Source organism: Nannospalax galili, unplaced genomic scaffold (assembly GCF_000622305.1).
Source record: "Nannospalax galili isolate Female #2095 unplaced genomic scaffold, S.galili_v1.0 scaffold9, whole genome shotgun sequence".
NCBI classification, from domain to species: Eukaryota; Metazoa; Chordata; class Mammalia; order Rodentia; family Spalacidae; genus Nannospalax; species Nannospalax galili.
Genome location: NW_008360332.1, coordinates 1,231,153 through 1,255,708, shown reverse-complemented (window position 1 = coordinate 1,255,708; position 24,556 = coordinate 1,231,153).

Genomic DNA, 24,556 nt, shown 5'->3' with positions numbered 1-24,556 from the left:
AACACAGAATTAACTGTTTCAACTCTAGTTTCCAAACACATCAGGTTTTAGGACCAGACTCAAGCTGCTCATCCAGTCTCGAGTTTGGGTATCCAACTATGTAACAATTCCCAGTAGCTTCAGGAACCAGCTGTATCATTTCTTTCTGTACCTATATATTCATAATATTTTTCAGTTATAAGTTTTCTCAAAATACAACATACAACAAAGTGTTATTGGCTTCAGTTTTAAAGCATTAATAAGTATCTTTCCATATTTTTTACTTGTAAGCTTTTCTAGTAAAAAGGTTGTTATATGAAACAAGATTCAGCAAATTGTAGTTGCTTTTAACTTTTAAACTATTTGTATATGTAGATAGATATAGATAATATAGGTACAGAAAGAGATGATCAGAAATGCCAGGCTTTACTCTGGCCATGGACCCTGTAGCCTTCACGTGTGCCTTGTCCTCATCTGAGACTGGTTGCTTCCAAGTGATAGATAGATGATAGATAGATAGATGTAGATAGATAGATGATAGATAGATAGATAGATGATAGATAGATAAATGGATATACAGTGATCTAAGAGTGTCATGAGGATCTTAGTCAGGATATCCCTCAGTCCCTTATCCTTGTGATCTCTATCTAAAGAATTCAGAGAGGGCAGAGTACAGCAGAAGACAAGAAAGTTTATTGCAAAGAAGAGCAGAGAACCCTCTCAATGAGTGAGTGTAGAAAATCACCAAAGAATCAATTTCCCAAATCTACATTTTTAGCAGGCTTTAAAATATTTTTTTTAATCTTTGCTTGTGTATGGTATATGTGTATATGATGTGTGTGCGTGTGTAGGTATGTGTGCCATGGCATACAAGTGGAAGTCAGAGGAAACCTCAAGGGTCTCATTTGCCTTATATCTTGTTTGAGACAGGATCCCTATTTTTATTACTTTACTAGGTACCCCTATGCAATTTTTTGTCCTGGAACACAGGAACCTGGACATTTCAGCAAGTGCTCCTGGGTCTCAGATCCTCAAGTATAACATCTGCTAACATGCACTAGGTATCTAATAGCGCTCTTTGGGTTTTCAGGCGCCTTGAGGCCAGTACTCCTTAAGAAATTTTTTAAAGTGCAATTTGTTTGAAAATGTAACACATTTCTCCCTTTGAAATTCTTTATTAGAAAATCTCTTAAGTATGCACAGGTACACAAATGGGGGCTGCATTGTAAGAAAACCAACTCTGCCTGCATTCAGTGACCTTGTAGTTTACATGGTTGCTAGGTGGTGTGCTCACACAGCTCAAGGAGAAAAGCCAGCCTAATGATTGATAGAGATGCCACTGAGAAAAAGCCTTATTTTTAGAATATAACTTTTTCTGGAATGTTTTATATGTTTATTTGTATATGTCTGAATGCTTTTTTTTGTAAGTACAATCAAATCATATCTTGAAGATGATTTAAGGTTTTAAACAAAATAACAAATTATAATTTTAAAAATTCAGCTTTATTTCAATTACATCAATTTTCATTGAAAACAAAGGTGACAGAGGAGTTATGTGTCCATCAATTAAGATCATTTGAAATGACAGAGAAAATGGAAAGCTGGAGAAAGGAGTTATCATCCTGAAATCATGGAAATGTAAACACTACAGAACTCAGATTCTCAGTGGGGTGATGCTTTCCATAAGAGTGTGGGCATTGACAGGAAGAGGAAGGGGATTTAGAAAACACCCTTCAGTCTTCCAATGGCTCAGACTGCTTTAGTTTCTCTCAGCTTCAAAGCTAACCTACAGATTCATCAACTTTGTGTAGTCTTTGCTGTCTTGTTAGTGTTTCTCTTTCCTTCTATAACTGCCCTAAATATCCTATATTTCAGCAAACAACTCACAATTAGACCACTGCTGGAACATTCCCCAATTCTGTTCTGCTGAAGCTCACCACTAAAATGCAAAATCGCTCTTTCAATTTTGCAAACTGCCCCCACCCCTCATCACCACCCAGGAGAGGGCAGTGAGGCATTTAGATTCGAACATTAAATTGTGGGGTGTAGACTGGGGATACCAGGAATGGTGATGTTTTACTTTTGGGCCTCTTTCCTTAGCCTTAGTAATAATATTCCTGACACTGTTTCCTTAAGCTATATAAATAATTGTAAAACAGACATAATCAGAAAAATGTCCATCTTTTCCAGGTACACAGAAGCTTCGACAGGCATCCTTGGAAATGTATGAAGGTTGTGTGCAATATAAAAACTTAATGATCCAATGTTATGTGCTAAAGCTGAGGTGTAGATGGTGATTAAAACTCATGACCTGGAAAAGGAGGGCATGCTCTGTATCTAAAGCCTCTGGAAGACCAATATGAAACCAAAGAAAATACATCACCTTGACCACCATTATCTGTGTTTTAGAAAGCATGGTGTCTTTTACAGTTCATTTTTGTTGTTGTTGGTAACTATAGTGCATGATTCTTTAACCAAAATGATTGATGGCAGATGAGGTTTGGTCCTTAAACAACCCTAGAATTCTGGCCTCTCTTTTGTCTTGCATTCTACACTAAAATGAGGCAGCCTTTCCATTCCCCTCAACTTCTAATATTACCTTTCCAGCAATGCACAGCTGAGGGACTGTTGTGTTTGACCAGGAAAGGACGAGGAAAAGAAAAACTGAAACAATCAATAAATACCTTTTAAGCTCAGATAATTTCTACATAAATGATGCATGCTTTATTGTTGTCTTATGAAATTTGTTCATTTGAATTCAGAAACAAAATTCTGATAACTCCACTCTAGCTCACGCTCTGGGTGTGACCAGAAAGACATCTTACTCGTCTCTGGAACTTGTCTCACACATGTCAGAGTATTTGCATACATGTCATGAAGATTCAAGTTAAGAACAGGCCATGTTGCACTTTCCTGAGTGAACAACATGGCAGGCATCAGAACCTGCCGCCTTGGGATCACTTTAGAGGGGGAGAGTCTGCAAAGTGATCTGCCTGCTTTGGAAGCCGTTTCTTTTCCCTCCCTGTGTTTCCATGCCTTGGGCTAATCTCTTCCCTGAGCTGGCTGCATGCAGGAACTCACTGTGCTTCCCATAATCACTCACCTTGCTGCTGTTCTGCTTCAGAAGAGAAAACTGCTGTGTGAAAGTAGTTCTAGTGGCTGGCATGGGAATGAAGTGCGTTTGCCACACAGCAGCCTCTCCTTCAGTGCAGAATTTCAGTTGATTTCTGTGAAGTTTATCACAAAAGATAAAGCGAATACTTAATATATTTTTCTTAAAAATTTCAGTACATGAGACCAGTGAGCTTTTCCAGGTCAATGCCTGGTTGACCAGTGTGAAACTAGTATGAGTTGGCCTCAGAGACTAAAGTTGGCACTAGGCTGGATAGGACAGCTGTTCACAGGCCTTTCCCTGGAGGGTGGTCCCATGTGTTTTCTGGCACAGAATGGGAACTTGGCTGGCAAAAAAAATCTCAAAACAACCCAACAACAACAAAAACAAACAAACAAAAACACTAAACAAATAGGCAAACCTAAAACCAAAAAAAGGAAAACAACAAAAAATCAATGTCAAATAACAAAACAATCATAAAAAGTTAATTCACAAAAGAAACTTGGCACTATAAAATGAATAATATATTAAATCGATAGAAGTCTGAAAATTAAACAGTAATAACGAATTAAGGCCAGCCTGGTCTACATAGTGAGTTCCAGGACAGCTGGGGCTACAGGGAGACCCTGTCTCAAAAAGACCTAAAAAAAAAAAAAAAATGTTGACCTATGTCAGAATTTATCATCATCTCTGCCAACTGTCAAATTTGAAGATGCCTAAAAATATGCTTTCTTTTCTTATCTCACTCTTTCCTTCAGTATGAATAACATAAACCCACTCTTTCACTTTTTTGGTAACTATTGATCTAGTGCTTATTATATTCCAGAACTTTGATGAGGACAAATATCTTATAGATGGAGACATAACAGACTTTTATAATTAATTACCATAGGCTGGTTGACAGACAAACATCTCATATCTTTCTTATAAACCTTTCTGTAAGAATTTACATGTCTGGGCTGGAGAGATGGCTCAGCAGATAAGAACACTGGCTGCTCATCCAGAGCACCCAGATTTGATTCTCAGAACCACATGGCAACTAAATAATCATCTGTGACTCCTGTTCCAGGGGATTCAATGCCCTCCTCTGGCCTCCACAGCTTTGCATGACATGGGTGCACTTACATACACACAGGCATAACATTCATAATCATAAAATGAAAAAAAAAAGAATTCACATTGCATATTGACCAATGTGATTCATTTACAAATGCAGATTATGGATGCAGAATGAGGGTCAAACTCTTTTGCAGTATATACAGTGGCATTTGTCATCTTTATTGAGTTCAGTATTTAAAGATAAACAATTTCTTTTCAGTGCACACCCATCTGAAAAAGACAGAATGGTAGAATGAGCTATCCTGACTAGTGATGAATTAACATGGTTCTATCTTCAGTAGTAGAAGTTAGATATCAGAAAATCTTCAAGTTTGAAAATTAAAGAATTCAGTTTAAAGACGTATAAATGAGGGACTAGAGAGATGACTCAGTGATTAAGAGCACTTGCTGCTCTTGCAGTGAACACAGTTGCAGTTCTCAGCACTTTATCAGGTGGCCCTCAACTGCCTGTAACCCCAGTTACAAGACTTCTGACATCTTCTGGACCATGAGGTCATTTGCACGCCCATATACACATGACTACCCATACACAAACACACGCATAACTAAACATTAAAAAAAACATTTTAGAAAAATGTAAAAATGAGCCTGAATGTGTGTAAATTCATATATATACATAATATATATATATATTTTATAGATTTACTGTGCTACATCTTAATTCAATATTTTATGTATTATTTTTATTTTATGTGTATTAGTGTATTGCCTGCATGTATGTGAGTGCACCCATGTCGTGCAATGCCACTGAGCTCAAAAGAGGGCTTCGGATTCCCCTGGAACTGGATTTAAAGATGGTTTGTAGCTGCCATGTGGGTGCTAGGAATCGAACCCGGGTCCTCTGCAAGAGCAGTCAGTGCTCTTAACCGCTGAGCCATCTCTTCAGCCTTACTACATCTTAATTTAAGAGGCTCATCAAAATATAAATATGATAGCATTAGCATATGCGTATATAAGACTTGCCTGGTATATTATACTATACTAATTTCAGAATCACCATTTTGTCGTAATAAGAATTCAACACAAGCCCAGCCTGGTGGCACATGCCTTTTCCCCAGCACTTGGGAGGCAGCCACCGGTGGGTCTCTGTGAGTTCCAGGTCAACTGAGGCTACAGGCTACAGGGAGCCTGTCTCAAAAAGACCCCCCCCCCAAAAAAAAAAAAAAAAAAGAATTCAACACAAAAGTCAGTTACTTAGAACTGCGGTATCAAATAAAACTCTAATTTTATTAAATATTATTAAAAGTGTATTCATGGGCTAACTATTTTCAAAGCTCCATAAATTTTCTGGAAATACTGGGTCATCCACACTAAAACTCAAGTTAAGATGCACTAAATCTTACTTCATAAAAATATCCCACTGTCTCTGGAGATGAGACCCTCTGGGGAGTTAATGACATCGATCAGTGCTCATCACTAATACAGAAAGGAGCTGAGATTGTACATATTGAGTTTAGATAAACAGATGGGGCAGTTTTATTATTTGTGTTCAATTTTGTTTACATATTTGTTTTCTTTCCAGTATCATTCAATGTATCTAACATAATAATTATTATAAGAAGATAAACAGTCCTATTAATTCACGAATATAAAGTTTTCACAGGCTATTAAGTTTATAAAGTAGTTTTGCATATTCTCAGAAATATCACAGTCCTCTTTTTAGTCCACCCTGCTTTTGGTAGATTCTAGTCATATACCACAGCACTGAACATAAGGTAATTTCTGATCATGCAGAACATATATTCTGCTTCAGGAAACAGAGTTGAAGTAAATTCTTAAGGATATCTTATCTTATCATTTCTAGACCAAAAACAACTGTTTCTGTTTACATGTAGATATAGTCTCATTAATTTCTCATGTTCTTGCAATGGTAACTGGTTTAAAATTCATTATTAAGGAGATTAATATTACTTATTCTACTAATAAACTCGTGGCTTCTTCCTCTGCCCTGCAGTTTCCACATTAATTCTCGTTATTAAAGGCACTGCTGTTGTCTTCGTTTCCCTCCTTCAGGTCCTTACTCTCCATTCACTGGGTGAGTTTGCCAAAGAGAGACTTGGAGATCAGAGGAAGAAAGGAAGACGGAGGGAAGGGTATTTGTTCTCCTTCCTGCTTTCTGCGGCATCTCTGGAAATCTGATTTTGTGTAAATCTGTTTCTTTTGCCTTCTTATTCTGCTTAAACAGTGTTCAGAGGTAACCGTAGGTCTTGTTGAGATGTCTTGTTGTTGCTGGTTTCTAAGTTTCCTCATCTTTCTGTGATCACCGTTAATTTTCTATCACACATGTAACAAATGCTTTTAATTAATTTCTATTACATGAAAAACCTAGAGTTGTGTTGGATTTTTATGGTACTTTATCAGATACCTTACACAGGAGAGAGATTAGAACCACATAATTCCTATGCTTTCTTCTTTACAGTATATTACAGTAACATACTCAGAACATAACCTCAGGAAAAACTCCTTTAAATGCGATAGCTACTGTCTGTGTTAATTCCTTTACGATAACACAACATGATCCATACAGCTGGGGTGAATTGTTCAAAATACTCTGCAAGTGATGCTCTTTATTAGGCTCAAGAAGAAGGAAAACACTAGAATCTATGTTTGAGGAAAAGTTCATAACCTTAGATGATTCTAATATCATGTTAACATTAAATGTTAAAATATTTTTAAATTTTAAAATATCTATACATTTTATGTATGGTAAAAATTTCTTTCAAAAGCTTGCGAAAGTGTTAAGTGCGTAAGATGTTACTACAGACCTGGAAACTATAAAAAATAATTAAATAGAAAATTTTCAATTGGAAAATGAAATATATAAATAAAAGACGTTATTGGCCAGAATTAAAGGCAGACTGGGTAGTCACAGAAGAGACCAGTAGGTCAAGATCTAGGGCTGATGAGATGACTCAGCAGTGAAGAGCACTGACTGTTCTTGCAGAGAACAGGGTATGTGTCCCCAGCACCCACATGGTGACCAACAACCATCCATAACTCCAGTTCCAGGGCATCTGATGCCCTCTTCTGATCGCTACAGGCATTGCACAACAGGGGTGCACTTATACGCATGCAGGCAATATACAGTCTTACACATAAGATAATGAAATCATAAAAAAAAATATTTAAAAAGATTATCTGATGTCACGGTGCAGTGACCACAGTCCAAGCCTGAGGGCTTGGGGACCCCGACGGATAGAAATCAGGATGCAGGGAATGCAGAGGTCTATGTGCCAGTGCATGTTTATTGTGAACTAAAGCAAGCTTATATAGGAATCAAATCTGGAGTAACCAAGGAATACCTAAGGATACATCACTAAACAGAAAGTAGCCAAGGAATAACCAAGGATACATTATGTTACCACCAAGAATACATTACTTCACTAACTGAAACTCACACAACGTTTAAAGTATCTGAGATTCAGCTACATAATATTTATAATATCTTAGATATAAGGTGTACTGTCTGTGATTACTCTTAGCAACTACTATAATTCATTATTTCTATATAGAAACCAAGCTAAGGGTGCTGAGAAACTCCAGTGCCCATAAACTGAAACAGAACTCTTTGGTTATGTTTCCAAGACTGCCAATTAATCAGGGAAGCATAGTCTGTCAACTCAGACCACAGAAGCAGAGAGCAGGGAAAGTCCAGGATGGAAGCATTCTTTCTCCAAAGCTAAAGTCAAGGCAAGCTGCCACAGCCTAATGCAGCAATGGCTGTGCCCATAATAATAGTAGCTCCCAACAATCCGATCAAAGGACAGAACAGAAGGAATGAGTCCATCTAAAGAGCAGACAAAATATATGACTGGGAAATTAAAACAAGTTACAAGTGACATGAAAATATGCATCAAGCAGTCTGAACAATAAGGCCTGCACGTGGTCTGCAAAAATCTGCATGTTGAATCCCTTACCTTAAAGGACTTTGCATTAGCTATCTAGAGAATTAGTGGAGGAACTGATGCCCATCAAGGGAGTCCATGTCTTTTAGGAACAGGAAGAGACTGTAGTTTATCCTGCACCCCCTTACAAACAAGCAAGAAGACAGCCTTCTGCATGCCAGGGCTGGGACCCACCTGACACTGGGTTCCAGTAACTTATGTTTCTGTTCAGTTATCTTGGAGAACCAAGATACACATACCTTCTGCACATATCTTCACCTTAGACTTCTTGGCCTCTAGGACTGTGAGAAGAATGAATGAATGAATGAATGAATACACTCAACACAACTACTTCAGTAAGTCCTAAATGAGTTATATAGTAATATAACCATAGTGTCAGAGGAGTCATTTAAGAAAATATGTAAATACATGTTTTTAAAAACTTAATGAAAGACATTAATCTATAATCCAAAAGAAAGAAAATTCCTTGAAACTTCATAATCAAAAGCTAGAAAAGGAAAAAACTCCACATGATAGATTTGTTTTTATCAGCTCAAAGGTTTTATCCTAGCAAATCTTGAACAACAGTGGCAATTGATTATCATCACAGCTGCCTGAGACAGAGCAGTCAACTTGGGCAAATGAGAAGGTGGTCAAAACTTTCAAAGGAAAAGCTTGAAAACGGATTGTCCACAGAGATATTTGTAAGTTCCAGTCCATTCGTGGGAGTATGAGGATGACATGCAAAAGAGTGTGCTTTCCTAGGAGAAAGCTTGCAAGAAATTCAGTTCTTACATCCTGTTGACCTTGAGCAATGTTCAAAATTTGAATGACCGTGGTAGACAGCTGGCTTGATCATTAAAGGTATGTTCCCAACACCTAGACAGGGTTTCTTATTTGGTTCTCCAAGGTGACTGAGCAGAAGCATAAGTAAATATGTAGGACAGTTAATGCAAACTGAATTAATTCAGGAAAGTCTATACAAATTAAAGATCAATACCAAAACAACAACCAGCAAAAGGCTTTGCCTGAGATGATGGATTTAATGTATAAAGATGATTGCTGAGGGTTCTCCTCAGGCCAGCTGTGGAGACCCTGACCTGCATCGGGTCCCCTGCTGATTGGGGGGGGGGCAAGAGGCACGGAGTCACGACACACAGACCGCTGGAGTCCGGTAGAAGCAAGCACTAGGCAAGGTGCTGCAGGCTCATTTAATGCAGGAGGGGGCGGGCCTTATAGTTCCCTTTTCTCTGCCCCCAAGTCCCTTTAGTCAGCATATTGTTTTCTGATTGGTCTGCGCCACGCAGTCTGTCAGCAGTCACTGGACTTGTGAGCAGGGTAAGGAGGCCTGGGCTCCTATTGGTGGGCTATTTGCAGACCAGGAAGTGAAGTGAATTCTCGATGGATCCCAGGGCTCTGGGTTCACACCATCTTTAGAGGCCTCCTGCTACAGATGATGACAATTTTTATCACTTAAAATGTTTTCAAAAAAGTTATAAAATAATAAAACCACAAAAAATGCGGCCTATACATGGGGGGTAGGAAGAACAATAGGTAAAAACTGTCCACGAAGCAAAGAATTTGGATTATTCAAAAAATCTGGCTTTGAAATAGTTAAATTAAATATAATAAAATAATTTGGGTAAATTTCGATAAGGAAGTAGAGAATATGAAAATAGTATTTCTCAGTATGGAAATTATCACTAAAGAGATAGAAATGTTAAATGAAAAAATTAAAATAGAAATGTGGGACCCTGAGACCCTCTTCATTCACCTGCTACCACCCAATCCCTCCAGACCCCCCACTAATTGCTCTTTTAGCTTCTGTAAAATGCTTGGTTGCTGCTTTAGGCATGCCTAGACATGCCTTGGCATGCCCTGACCCCCAACTACTACCCCCCACTCCAGGAAACTATAGATTAAGCAAGCTCGGGCATGAAACTGCCCTATAAGGTAAAAACGTAGACTCCTGGCCCCACAGATAACAGTCAGCACATTCCACAGCCATCAGAATAGCACCCACCAATAAGGACCCTCCAGGACTACATCCTATATGTCCAATCAGTTTAAAACTATGTTGGCGAGCATGGGCTCCTTGAACCAACCAAAATGTATCTTCGGTATCCCCCTCCTCTCTGTCTAAAACCTATAAAAGGCTCCACTCTCCCTAACTCTGGGCTCTCAGCACAGATCCGTTGAGTTGGTGAGGTATGAGAGCCCGAGCTTAAGCCTGAATAAACCATAAAACTTGCTTTTGCATTTTGGTGTGTTGGGTCCTCGGTGGTCTTCTTGGGGTCCTGTGGACCAGGTACAACAGAAACACTGTAGATTAACAACATACAGTTATTGAAATGAAACATGTACTAAAGACCTTCAGCACCAAAAGGAGCAAGCAGGAGAGAAAGCCAGACTTGAATGTGGGGAAATCACAATTTATTCTGAGTAACAGAAATAAAAGAGAAAGAAAAATAGAATTACAAAAATTTGGAAACAGCTAGAGTACCAATAATTTCATTGTCAAAAGTATCTGAATGAAAGAAAAAAGGCAAAAGGAAAATTGATATAATAGTCTAAAATTTCCCACATTTGATGAAAAATTGATTTAACAGATGGAGAAACTCAATGAATTTCATGTAAGAAAAATTATGACATTCATATCTATTCTAGGTTTATTTCTGTTGCTATGATAAAACTCTCTGATCCAAAGCAGTGTAGTTGAGGGGATTTTATTTCAGCTTACAGGTCACAGTCCCTCCTCACGAGAACAGGGCAACATCTTATCCATGAACTTGAAGCAGAAATTATGGGAAGGCTGTTTGCTTGATGGCTATTAGGCTCACTGTTCACTAGCTTTCTTATGCAGCCTCGGATGGACAATGTAGCAGGCAATGGCGTAGCCAACAGTGGCCTTAGCCCTCCTACATCAGCCACCAGTCATGACTTCTCCCACAGGCATACCCACAGGCAAATTTGATCGTGGAAATTCCTCAATTGAAACTCTCTTCTCAGGTGCCACTTAGCTGAGTCCTTTGACAGTTACACCTGACAGGTATGAAACCTAAGGATATCATAAACCGTGCAAAGAAAAAAACCTGGAGGTGCCGACGGAGAAGTGAATCGTCACATAAAGGGGACTCTCAACAGGATGTACGACTGCTTTTTTCGTGGAGAAAAACCATGGCAACCAGCCGTCAACGGAATTCGTCTATTTTTTTTAGATTGTATTTTTATTTTATATTCATGATAGTTTTGCAGGTGTTTATGTAAGTGCAGCATGCGCACGTTTGGTACCCTCCGAAGCCAGAAGAGGGCATCAGATCCTCTGGAAATGGAGGTAAGGACAGGTGCTAGGAACTGACCTCAGGTCCTCTACAAGAGCAGTAATTGCTCTTAACCACTGAATCCTCTCTCTAGCCTGGAATACTGTCCTTGAAGATACTGAAGAATTTAAACCTGCTGTAAATTTATTCATTGGTTTGTGTCTGCTAATAAGTCATTGGTAGAATGAAAACCCTGTTCATTAGCTTTTGTGAAAATCAATCTGTAGCCACTGTAGATGTAGCAGGATAAAAAAAAAAATACCTTGCACATATTATATTCTACCCAGAAATAATTAGATATTAAATAATTCATAGACCAAATATTACTTACAATCTACTTTTACACATATGTTTGCTTAGGAAGACTAACTTGCTATGAGGCAGAAGAATTCCAGGCATCAAGTGTATATGTTTTCTCCCATTTCTTTTCCTCTATAAAATAATCTTTGAACAAAACTGCTAAAACTAAGCTGAAAATGTTCTTTCCCCATGTTCACTCACATCTGAACTCTGAAGGACTGAAACGTCCCTCTGCTTTGCTTGGTAATACCGCTACAAGTCCCGACCCACAGCTTGTATCCAATGAATATGTAGTGACTACATGGATGAACTATTCTTCCTGAAGCCTGTAGTGCAAGGAAGAGTTTTCATGAAGAATATGAGGACAGGCCCTTCTAACAGGAATGGTCCTGAGGTTTGCGTTTCATAGCGGATACCTTAAATTAAAAAGTCATGATAAACATGCAAATACATTTGAAATAACCAGCATGGAAAATAACCTCAATTCTGTCATGCATTAATAGCTACATAGGAATTTTTCATCAAAATTATCATTTTCCCATATCTTTAGCATTATGTACAAATAATGTTATTCCTGATTATTTATGTGAAAATATGACCTGATGAGCAAAAAATTTTATTTCTTTTCCACTATTTAAAGAGATTTTTAAACTTAATTTTTATTTCGGTGTTCCATGAAAACTTCTTTACCACATTGCTTATTTATTTTTATGTTTAGGCAAGTTTGTCATTGGTAATTACAGCTAGAAATCACCAAGCTGTTGTGTTTATAGAAACATGTATATTGTCTCTAATATGATGTAGTTTTGACTTTAATGAGTCTGGCAGATTTTACAGCAAGGATGCCAGACACATTCTTTCATTAGTGCTGAAGACTCATTAATATGATTATTTTGTCAAACATCTTGACTGACAAGCCAAATATTGCAGCCACACTCAAGTGAGTTATAAGAACACAACAGCATGGGGAGGCTTTTCTTTGGCTCTAATTAAGTACGGTATTATCTTACTATTTCTTCCAGGTACTATAAGTATTTCAGGCTTAATAAAGAAAATGTGACATTGAAAATAGCTTGGTCTCTAAGACTTTTGGGGCAAAGACTGTTAATTTCTCATATTATAGGATATTGCTTTAGTCACAGACACATTTTGCACATTTTTGCAACTCTGAAGAGTATGCAAATCTGTTCACTGAACGATGTACACAGAGATTAACCAAATATCTTCCTCCCCCCAGTTTCTGAGAGATCTCTACATCCACAGTCTCTGCTATAAGTGGTCTCCTGCTCCACACTTCCCTGAAGCTCAAGGAAGCACGTCTGTACTCTGCACTATCCTGGAGCTTGTTTTCGCTACCCTCCGTGCTGGGAGGTGATCGATCTTTTCTTCAATCCTATGGAAAAGGTTGTGTCCCTGCTCCTTGCCTCCTCCTACAATCAGTCCTAGTTCTCGATGAGCTGGTCCATCCCACTGAGGTGGGTCTGGCCATGGCCCAGATGCCCATGGTTAGTGAAGGTCTGATTATGTCAGGGACCTGAATAAGCCATCAGGTGGCACCTCCCCTTTAAAAGCCTCAATATATCTCTTCCTAATCCAAGTCTGGACCCTAATCCATAGGCACAGAGAACTGAGATGCTTAAACTCATTCTGGGAAGATACCTCCCTGGTACCTCCCATTGTCATGGAAAAAAAAAATCTGTCAAGCAGATGAGAGGTTAAGGACATCGCCCAGGAGACTTGGATATCTTGTTCTTTATTTCACATGCATTTGTTCCCAGAATGAGCAACAACGACTCAAAGATTTTCCTGGGCTCCAGGTAGAGTAAAAGTATGATCTATATAGGATTTTCCACATCATCATTTTGGTGAGTTCTCCATTTCCTTAGTTTCATATCCTTATCAGTAGTTAGACATGATCAGTTAGAAAATATCACAGAGCTTTGAGATATTATAGAAACATTTCGGGGTAGTAAGGAAAATATAAAAATATCACAGAGGCATAAAATATCACAGGGTTATAAGACATCACAGAATTCTATCCCAAAGTGTCTATCTAGTAAACAAAATAGAAAGAAAAATGAAAATGACCTAAAATTAAAGGGCTTTATTTTGGCATGGAGAGATGGCTCAGTGATTCAGAGGGCTGGCTGCTCTTGCAGAACTGAATTTCATTCCCAGAACACACATGGTACCTAACAGTCATTTGTAACTCTAGTTCCTGAGAATCAAACACCCTCTTCTGAAATCCATGGGCATTGCACAACATGGATATACTTACATGCATTCAGGCAATACACTCAAACACATAAAATAAAGATGACAAAATATTTTTTTATAAAAGGACATTATAAGAATACAGTTTGGTTCATAAGAATATAACTGCCTATCACATTGAGTCTCAGAAGACACTTTGGTCTCTGGACTTTGAACAGTGTTGAGACCATGAAGGACTGTGGGGACTTTTAAAGTCAGACTAAACGCATTTTGCATTATGGAATGGTCGTAACCCTATGGGGGCCAGGGAGTGGAACATGGTGGTTTGAATGCAAGAATCTTCCATAGACTCCAAGTGTCTGAAAACTTGTTCAGATGGTAGCACTGTTTTGGGAGGTTTAGGTGATGTGGTCTTGTTGGAGGAAGCACATCCCTGGGTAGAGGCTTTGCAAGTTCCTAGTCTTGCCCATTCTTAGTTAGCGCTCTCTGTCTCTTGGGCATGTTGGAAGATGTGAACACTCAACTTCCAGCTGCAGTCACCTCTGCTCTCCTTCCTCTGTCGTGATAGGCTCCTATCCTTCTGCAACCATGGGCCAAATAAACTCTTCTGAAAGCTTCTTTGCTCATGGTGTTTTATTAGAGTTACGGAAAAGTACCTAATGTACTGACATATTTTTATAACAGGAAAGTAAAGGAGCATTGGATTAAATGATTTATGGACAGCACCTAACAAATCATTGCAAGAATTATGGTTGAATGATATGTCCTTATAGTTTCCCCTTTCACTTGTCTTTCTATTTTACTAACAAATCAACAGCTTTAATTTATTACACAACATAAACCACTTTTATCTCAAAACATGACTAGGTACAACATAATTCCAACACAGATTTACCTAGTTGTCTACTATGGAAGGCAAGTGCTTCAGATGGCTTTAGGCTTCTGTACATCAATCATATTCAAGATAGAGGATATCTACTTTTTAATCCTATAAAAATACACGAAGGCAATTCATGGAGTGACTCATCAGGCCTGTTACACACTATTTCAAATGAATTCTGGTGTGAAACCTCTTGGAAGGTACCAGCACTGCTTTAAAAGAACATAATGGTAAGATGTGACTAGCAAAACAGAAGCAGGCAAAGACAGTCAGAACATAGAAATAATCCCATTCAACATTTCCAGTGAAGATGTCTTTACATGAGTTTTGCCATCTTTTTGTATACTTGTTATAGAAAATTTAAATTTAATATGCTCTTATTTAATTCATTTCAGTTAAATTAGATCAGGTTTGTCACTCCATCTTGGAGTATAAACAGAATACTAAAGAGCTGTCTATATTTACTTAGCAGTAATATGAGCTAAGTCTTAATACCACAGTAGGACATCTTCATATAATAAATACACATGTAATAACTAATCACCATAGCAGCATAAGGTAATCATAGTCTCCATTTATAATTGATTAATGTAAAGCACAAAAGCATTAAGGGGGTTGTCTAAAGACAGCTGCCAAGAGCATGGCAAAGCTAAATATGAAACCAAACTTTATATTTCAGATTTCATTATTAGTTACTCAGGAATGTTATCTCAAGAAAGCACTCTAGAATCTCATATCCACTTTGAGATTGCGATGGAAGACTATAGTCACAAGGGCAAGAGAGCCTTCGGCACACTTGCTTGCTACTCAATCATCTTGGATTCATCGCTTTCCCATAATATGACAAAGAATATTTGTGTAAATGAATCAGGATTTCATTTGTGAAAGAAGCTGACAGCAATGTTAAGCAAATAGTTGCTTCAATAATGATTATTTATATTAACAAAAACATGTACCTTGTTCCAAATGAAATGACTCTATTTGGATGGAATTTCCAACTGTTTAGAAGTTGTTGAATTAAGAAAGGTCGTATCCAAAAGGATGTAAGCAATTAGAATGCATGCTGCAAAGCCCCATTTGCGCCACTCCAGGGCTCAATCTTTTCTGCTTAGCTAGTTAGAACCAGGCCTGGACCCTCGGTCTGCATCTGCACTCCTTAGACCTAAGCCCCTTCCTGCTATCAATGCCAGAGAGCAACAGACTAGCAGTTCAGAGCCTGCCCAGTGCATTCTTGTTCCCCTTGGCCCTCCTTGGGTCTAGGCCCCTTTCTACGACTACTAAAAGGGAATGCCAGAGTAAGACCTTGAGTTACTGAATCCTACCAAAGGAGTCACCATTGCCTTGCTTTGAGACCAGACCCATCCATACCACCCCAGAACTCATGTCTTCTCTGCTTAGCTGTTCAGAGCCATCCCAAGGCTCTCTTGTCCATATGAGTTGTCCTTAGGCCTATGCACCTTTCTCCTGCCATTGCCAGAGATCACCAGACTAGCAGGGTGAGTTACAAGAATCTCACACAATGGGTCAACATCCCCCTGCTTTGGGACCAGCCCCATTCAGGAGGCTCCAGGGTTCACATCTCTGCTTAACTAGACAGAACAGGTTCACTCTAATTCCATCCTCCAACATGGGTTTAGACCTCTTCCCCTTGCAAGAAAGCCCCCAAATTGTCACTCTGCAGTAATCTGGTTCTCCAGATAAAAAGTTGAAGCAAGAACCTGAAGGACAGACCACATAAATATCAGAAAGCAGCCAAGTTACATCAGTAAGAGAAACAGAACCAAACCTCAGGTCATCAAAGCCAGGCTAGAATTTCACATCAGAATGAAAACCAATAAAGAAATCAATATGCCAGATCACAATACAAAAACCAAAATAATATGAAAATCCAAGATAATAAGTCTTCACAGAATTCCCCAATCATATCGAAGTGTTCTACAATGAAAACCAACCAGAGAACTCCAGGACACAAAATTTAAAAGAACTCGTGGATATTAAGAAACATATGCCAGAATGATGAATGTGTCCAAAAGAAATCAAAGAAGATATAAAAGGATTCCTGGAATTTAAAAAAAAATGATAACACAACACACCTGAATCTCTAGAACACATTAAAATTATCCTAAGAGGGAAGTTTATAGCCCTAAGTGCCTACATTTAAAAAATCAGAAAGACTGATTTTTTAAGTGAATGACTTAATGATACAAGAATCTGGAAAAGCAAAAACAAGCCCAAACCTATCAGACAAGAAGAAATAATAAAAATCTGAGCAGAAATAAATGAAATAGAAACAAATCAAGCAATACAAAGGAGCAATGAATCAAAAAGCTGGACCTTTGATAACATAAACAACATAGACAGACCTCTAGGACAGCTAACTAAAAGAAAGAGCAAATCAAAATTAATAAAATCAGTTTTACAAAAGGGGAACTAACACAACAGGCACCAAAAGATTCAGAATGTTATAAGGGACTACTTTAAATATTTATACTTCATAAAATTTTAAAATCTAACAGAAATGGAAGAATTTCTTATTCAATGGAACCACCAAAGTTAAACCAAGAAAAGATCAACAATTCAAACTGCCCCATAACAAATAAGGAAATTGAAACAGTAATGCAAACTCTCCTGACTAAATACAGCCCAGGCCCAGAGGGATTCACAGTAGAATTTTACTAAACCTTCAAAAATATCTACAATGAATGCTACTTGTATTAGTTACTTCTCTGATGCTTCAGTAAACACCATGAACAGGGCAACTTACAAAAGAAAGAGTTTATTTGGCTTAATGTCCCAAAGGGTTACAATTTTCGGGGTGCGGGGGGAAGCATGTTGGCAGAAGCTGGCTGTAGCTGAAACCCAAGTGATCACATCTTCAAGCAGGCACAGTAAGCAGAGACAGACTGGAAATAAAGAAAACCTTAAGAGTTCTCTTCTCCAAGCCTGTCCCCAGTGATGTGATTCCTCTAGCAAACTGCACCCTATAAAACATCACAAAACAGTGCCACTAACCGGCAAAAAATGTCCAAATACAGCCTGTGGGTGGACATTCAAACTGAAATCACGATGTTCCATTCCCTGGCCCCTATACCCTTATGATCATATAAAATGTAAAATGAATTTCATTCACCTTCAAATTTTCTTATAGTCTTTTCCAACCTGAATACTATTTAAAAGTCCAGAGTACAAAGTCTCATCTGAGACTCAAGGCAATCTCTTAATTGTAAGTCCCCATGAAATCAAAAGACAAACTACATTCTTCCAAATAGAAGGGAGCTGAATGCTCATGCCCATTTGAAAAGGGAAACATGGAGGCATAATGAGGAAATACTGGACCAAAACTAGACAAAACACCATCAGGGGAAACAGCAAATCCAATAGTTCAACTTCTGAGACTTGATTTGCAATGGTCTTAAGTGGCTCAGACCCTCCAGTTTCACTGCATATAATACAGCTGTCTCTTGGGATTATATGGCTCCCTGCATACAGCTCTCCTAGGCAGATGTCTCACAGTGGGGTCTCCACTGCCAATCAGGCTTTATCTTCACAACTTCACAAAGTGGCCTGTCAGGGCCTTTTGGCCAGTCAGGGCCTTCTTTATGCAGGGACTTCCCTGATGTACTCTATTCGGCCCCACTGGCTCCCTCAAACCATGGAGGAAAAACCTATGACCCCTTCACTATTGCATCTTCTCTGTTTCTAAAACCAGAGGCACATGACCACATGAATGATGCTTCCTTATATGAAGCCAGTAATATTCTTATAACAAAAAGAGGAAAAAACAAAACAAAACAAAATAAACAAATAAGAAAACTGTAAACCCATATCCCTAATAGACAGAAATGGAAAAATTCTCAAAAAAGACATGTAATCCACATACAGACATATATCAAAATGGTAATTCACCATAATCAAATTGTCTTTATCCAGAGATGCAGGGATAGTTAAAGATACAAAAGTCAATAAACACAATAAATCATGTAAATGGACTTAAGGACAAAATCACGTGCCCACCTCAATAGATGCTGAAAACTCCTCTGACAAAAATCCAACGTGCATTCATGACAAAATTCCTAGCGGTAATTGCACTGCAGAGAACATACAGGTACATAATTAAGGCTACATACAACAAACCCACACCCAGCATCATTCTCAATGGAAGCAAACGTGAACATTCTCACTAAAATCAGGAGCGAGATAATGTTGCCCATTATCCACAACCCTTTGCAGTATAGTGATTTAAATAAACTGATTTTTTTTTCATTAAGAGTACTCAGAAACCATCCCTCATTCCTTACTGAACACTAGATTCAGGAGTTATGCAAAAGTGGACATTCAGAGGGTCACTGTAGCAATGGGTATTAGAGGTCAGAGCTGGCTGGGATCCCTCCTGTTATTCAGTGAATGGTGCTAGCTCAAGTAATGCATTTCTGGGATCAACTAACTCTTGATCATCACTTGCAGCTTCATAACTAATTTGTCTCTCCAAATGCTAGGCAGAAGAGAATTTTTAAAGTCTTTCAGGGAGAAAATAGAAGGCAGAATCTCCCATTTTCACTGGACTGTTTTTCACCATTTATACATTATTTCACTTCATGGAACTAGAAAAGAATAAATGAGCAAATGAATTTTAAATTGCTGGTTGCATTTTCCTTACACTTAACCTTTACAAAGTTCCATAGAACCAATTTATTAACTCAGGTTGTGATTGAAGTGTTCATGCTGAGATTCCATGTAAGTATTTTTTAAACTGTGTTTCTCTCATCAGAGGACAAAGCTCTTCCTGTCCTACAACTTAGAAATAAAACTATGTGTAAATAAAGACAAATATACTTTTATTATATTATTTTTACTAAGTTAATTAATTTTAAAGTATTTTGACAGTGTCTCATGTATTTTAGGGTAGTCTAGAACACACTGTGTAACTGAGGATGAATGAACTTCTGCTGTACTCTCTGCACCTCCAGTGTGCTGGGATGACAGAGATGCTCTTCCAAGCTCTCAGTTCTGGGTCAAGCCCAGGACTTTGTAAATGTTGGGCAGCTCTCTAAGTCTTTGGCTCCCAAATTTGCACTGCAAATACTTTATATTTACTCATATGCTTTTCCTTTTGTTTTTTAATGCTTTCTGATTTAATGTTTTTTCATTTAAGTTTTTAATTTGGGGGGTGGAATTTCACCTTTTTTAAAGAGCCAACTTATTCTTATATCTAATAAATTTCCATTGCATTTCATTTTTCTAGCATTTTTTTCTCAATACTTGTCCTTCTAAAGTTTTGTTACTATGAATCATCAGTTAATTAGTGACACTAATGCCTGTGGAGTTGGAGTCACAATCCAGTCAACTTCTTATCAAGGCAGTCAGATGGTTACCTACTTAATGGATAATCGTGGTACTATGGTCTGATTTTCTGCGATCTAGCCCCAAATGTTTCTCTTGTGTAATATGATTACTACAGTTTTAATAAATGACCTAATATGTGATAATTATTTAAGTTTTAATGTACTACATTTCTTCTCCTGTGTGTGTGTCTTAGAAATTGAGCCTATGATTTTATACATATGAGACAAGCTATTTCTTAGCCAATAATCCAAATTTGCATGTATAAATTAAAAAATTAATCAAAGTAACTGCATACTTACATTAAAAATAGTATAAATGTAGCTTTGTTTATAGCATTTTCTCCTCAAATTGGATTGACAAGGCAAATATGTAAAACAACATTTATGTAACTATTCTAACAGAATTTTAGTATAAGAATATGAAATTTGTGTATCTATAGTAATGCAAAGAAACATGAAGAAAAGTATTAGATATGTCTAAAATATGTCATGAAGGTAAAACCATATATATATATGCTGTACAATCTTTACATATATTTTTAAGTGCTTTGCCTGCATGTATGTAAGTGCATCGTGTGTGAAATGCCCACAGAAGACAGAGAGGACATTGGATACACTGGAACAGAAGCTACACATAATTGTTAGTTACCATGTGGGTGCTGGGGACCAAAAAGGTCATCTGCAAAAGCAGCAAGTGATCTTAACTGCTGAGTCATCTCCTTAGCGCTCTGAGGTTCAGTATTTCAATTTACGAGTTATAATGTCCAGAGAAAAGTACAAAAGTAATTAAATAGCTGAACATATTCAATAAAATATGCAGGAATTAAAGTAGTACAATAGAAAATATGAGAACAAAATATGGAATATAATAATTGTTAGGTAAATGTCTAAATAAAATTAAATTATGCATATGACATTTTGAGAGTTTCGTGTTTTAATTATGCTAAAAAGTGTGAATTATAATTATCAACATAGCTGAATCAAATGTGTCCTTTACAATTAACTCAATCATACTATGTATAGAGATCTTAAAGAAAATCTATTTCATGCTGATTTCATGTGAATTATGCTAAACTATGTAGATAATATCTGAATATATACAAATACATTGTTGAGTAATATTATAATAACACGTTTACACTGGAAATGTGTGCTTGTGTATGATCAAATTAACTAAATGAGATTTGGCAAGGTTGCGTTGAGTTGCTCTGTCAAAATGTGTCTAATTTAACATAGATTAGATTAAACTAATTTTCCAGAAACTTGAAACTTTGTATACAATTTTATCCAGTCTCTCAATTGAAATAAATTCTTCATATGGTGAACTGAAATGTAATTATAAAACAGAAGCAGAGAGTGTCAGTCATGGGCTGGAGAGATGTTTCAACTAGGAAAGTGTTTGCCATCTAAGAACAAGAAGTTGAGTTCAGTGCCCAGAATCCACTTATAAATAAAAGCTGGGAGCAAGAACATGTGCTTGAAATCCCATTGCCGAGGATTCAGAGACACGTGGAGCTTTTGACCAGCCCACCTAGTCTTCTTGGTGACCTCCAGGTCACATGACAGACCTGGTTTCAAATGTATATAGTGCCAGAGGAAGGAAATCTGGAGCTGCTCTTTGATTTGCATAAGTACACACACGTACACCTGTACACAACTTAAGACAAATGCACACATACTCAATTATCAGTTACATTTTTTATGGAAGATTCCAGCTATTTTTGATTATTTGAAGATGTTGTAAACTAATGGGATTACCTTATAATGAAGTATACAAAAAAGACAAAAAGATAGAAATGTATCTATCCCTCCAGTAGGTTATACATGAGGTCAGAGAAGGTGATCAGGATGAGCTGATATATTCAGGAAAGCATAAGAAAAAATCCATCAGAGTCCACATTACTGGATATTTTACTACTTGATAAGAGCATGTCTTTCACTTGAACTGAATGCTGGAGAGCATTGGGCTTCTACCTGTGTGGAGAACCTGAAGGATATTCAAATTGCCCTTTCAACAAACTAGGAATGGTTACTGTTTATTTGTTTGGAGAGAGGATATTTTAACACCTGTGAGTAGTACTTAAATTTATCCACTGCTGTGCAACCAAAATCATCCAAAATTGGGACTAAAATGCAAGGGGATTTATTTACTTTGCATAACACAAAGACTGTATTCTAGAGTTATCACCTTATATTATACATGAACTGAGCAGGTGAGGAAAGATCCATGGCCACAATTTTACGGCATGAAATATTCTAAGAGATTAGTCTGTTTGTTACAGAACACAAAATCCTCTTCCCCACACACTTTCCTATGTGAATTGGCAACCACAGAAAGTGATAAGGAAAGCTTAGCAGAGATTAGCAATAAGACAAAAAAAATGTATTTACTTCATGTTATAACTTCATATTTTATGAAGCAAAATTTGATGGAACTAAAAGGAAATAGAGACCAAAACACACACACACACACACACACACACACACACACACACACACACACACTGACATTTTAATAAACTCCTTTAAGTATGTTATAGAACAAGTAGGAAAAAAAAAAAAAAGATGGTTTGAAAAGCACAGTGAAGCCTGGTAAGATGCTCAGTGGGTAGTGTGCTGTAAAACATGAGGACCAGAGCTCAGATCCCCAGGAACCAGGGAAAGCCAGGCAAGGTTATACCACATGTAATCCCAATCTCCTATGGCAGGATGGGAGGAAGAGGCAGAAAAATCCCCAGGACCATCCCTGGAGGTTGTCCTCTGACCTCATCAGGTTTGCAGTGGCACAGATAAGCATGCACTCAAACACAATAAGAGATATGCATGCACATAAGCACCCAGACACAGAGCAATCAAAAGCATGATGAGCCAATCTTACCTAACTGACCTGTGCAGGAACCCCAAACCAGTAACTGCAAAGTGCACCATGTCTGTCTGTTCACAGTCATTTAACAAAATGAACTTATATCTTAGGGCCCCAAAGGTAAAATTAATGTATGATGGAAGTATTGTAATGGTTACTGTGAAAGAACTAAAAAGGGAAGAATAACAGATGCTATCTTACAGGTGTGAAAGGCCTACAACCTCATAATAAGCTCACATGGAAAGCTGTGAATTCATGCAAATGAGATTATATGTCTTATACCACATAGGAATAAATACACAAATCAATTCCTGTCCATCAAAATTTGAGGACTTATCCAAATGTTATGCTACACGTGGTTGCTTCTTCCTGTCTCCCATTCTTAGTTATTGGTGAGCTATAAATATGTAATGTGTAATCTACTTCATTGATAGTATAATCAATTTTCATTTTTGGGGGCACTGTTGACTGAAACTTAACCATAGGTGATGGTCTGTTACAATGATTGCTCCAAGCACATCAGCCTTTTAGGCATTCCCTTTGGTTAAGTGGATTTGTTTATTTAGCAGAACGTGGTGAATGGGGCTCTGGCCTGGAAAGCTTAAGAAGTCTGAAAAGCCAACCTGCCCGCTGTTTTCTTGGGCTGACTGCATGTCAAAATCCCCAAAACAGAAATGTGACGGGCTCAGAAAGACAGGCAGAGAAAGAAAGGCAACTGACTGCAGGTGCGAGCTAAGACAGACCATAGCAAACATACTGCCTGAACACATCCATCAGCACACCTACAGTAAGATACCCAGCAAGCAGCCATTTGGTCGAATCTAGTCTATGTTGTAAGATGGTGAGCAAATGAAATAGTTGAGCTTTGATCTTCTAAACCACTACATTTTTGGGGTGGTTTACTATGCAGGAATGGATACTAAAACACTGTATCATTAACCTAGCTTGGGGTTTGATGTTAAGTCTTTTGATATGGCCTAGTGGCAATGAAATGGGCTCTGAGGTTGCCACCCAGTGACTTTTATGTTTACGTCAAATAAGAGTGATGGAGCGTAGACTCTCTTTCAAGTCTTTTAAAATCTACCCTGAATTTCTAACAAAAGAACTCTTTTTACCTTAATTGGAGTTGAGTTAGTATTATGTTTGTAAAATAGCCACTGGGAGCCCTCATGACCTAGCTTTTGCACAGAAAAATCAAAGTGTGAACCTTAATTTCACAGATATTCAAGAACTTGTCCTGCTTGTATGTTTGAATCCAGATTTGAGCATATTTAAAGTCCTTTTAGATAATCTTATTGTGATAATTTAAAAAGAAAGTAAAACAATGTTCATTTTATGAGTGACATGGTTCATTTAATTTGTTAAATAATTCAAGAGAGAAAAAATGAAATCATATAAATAGGAAGGAGAAAATTTCAAGAAAAAATATAGAATGGTTAGTTAAATTTGAGTTACAATGTTTAGCTTTTATTACGTCTTATGATAAAAATGCACTCCTTGATATAAACCTTGAACTTATGAAGCGTTGGCCATATTCAGAAAT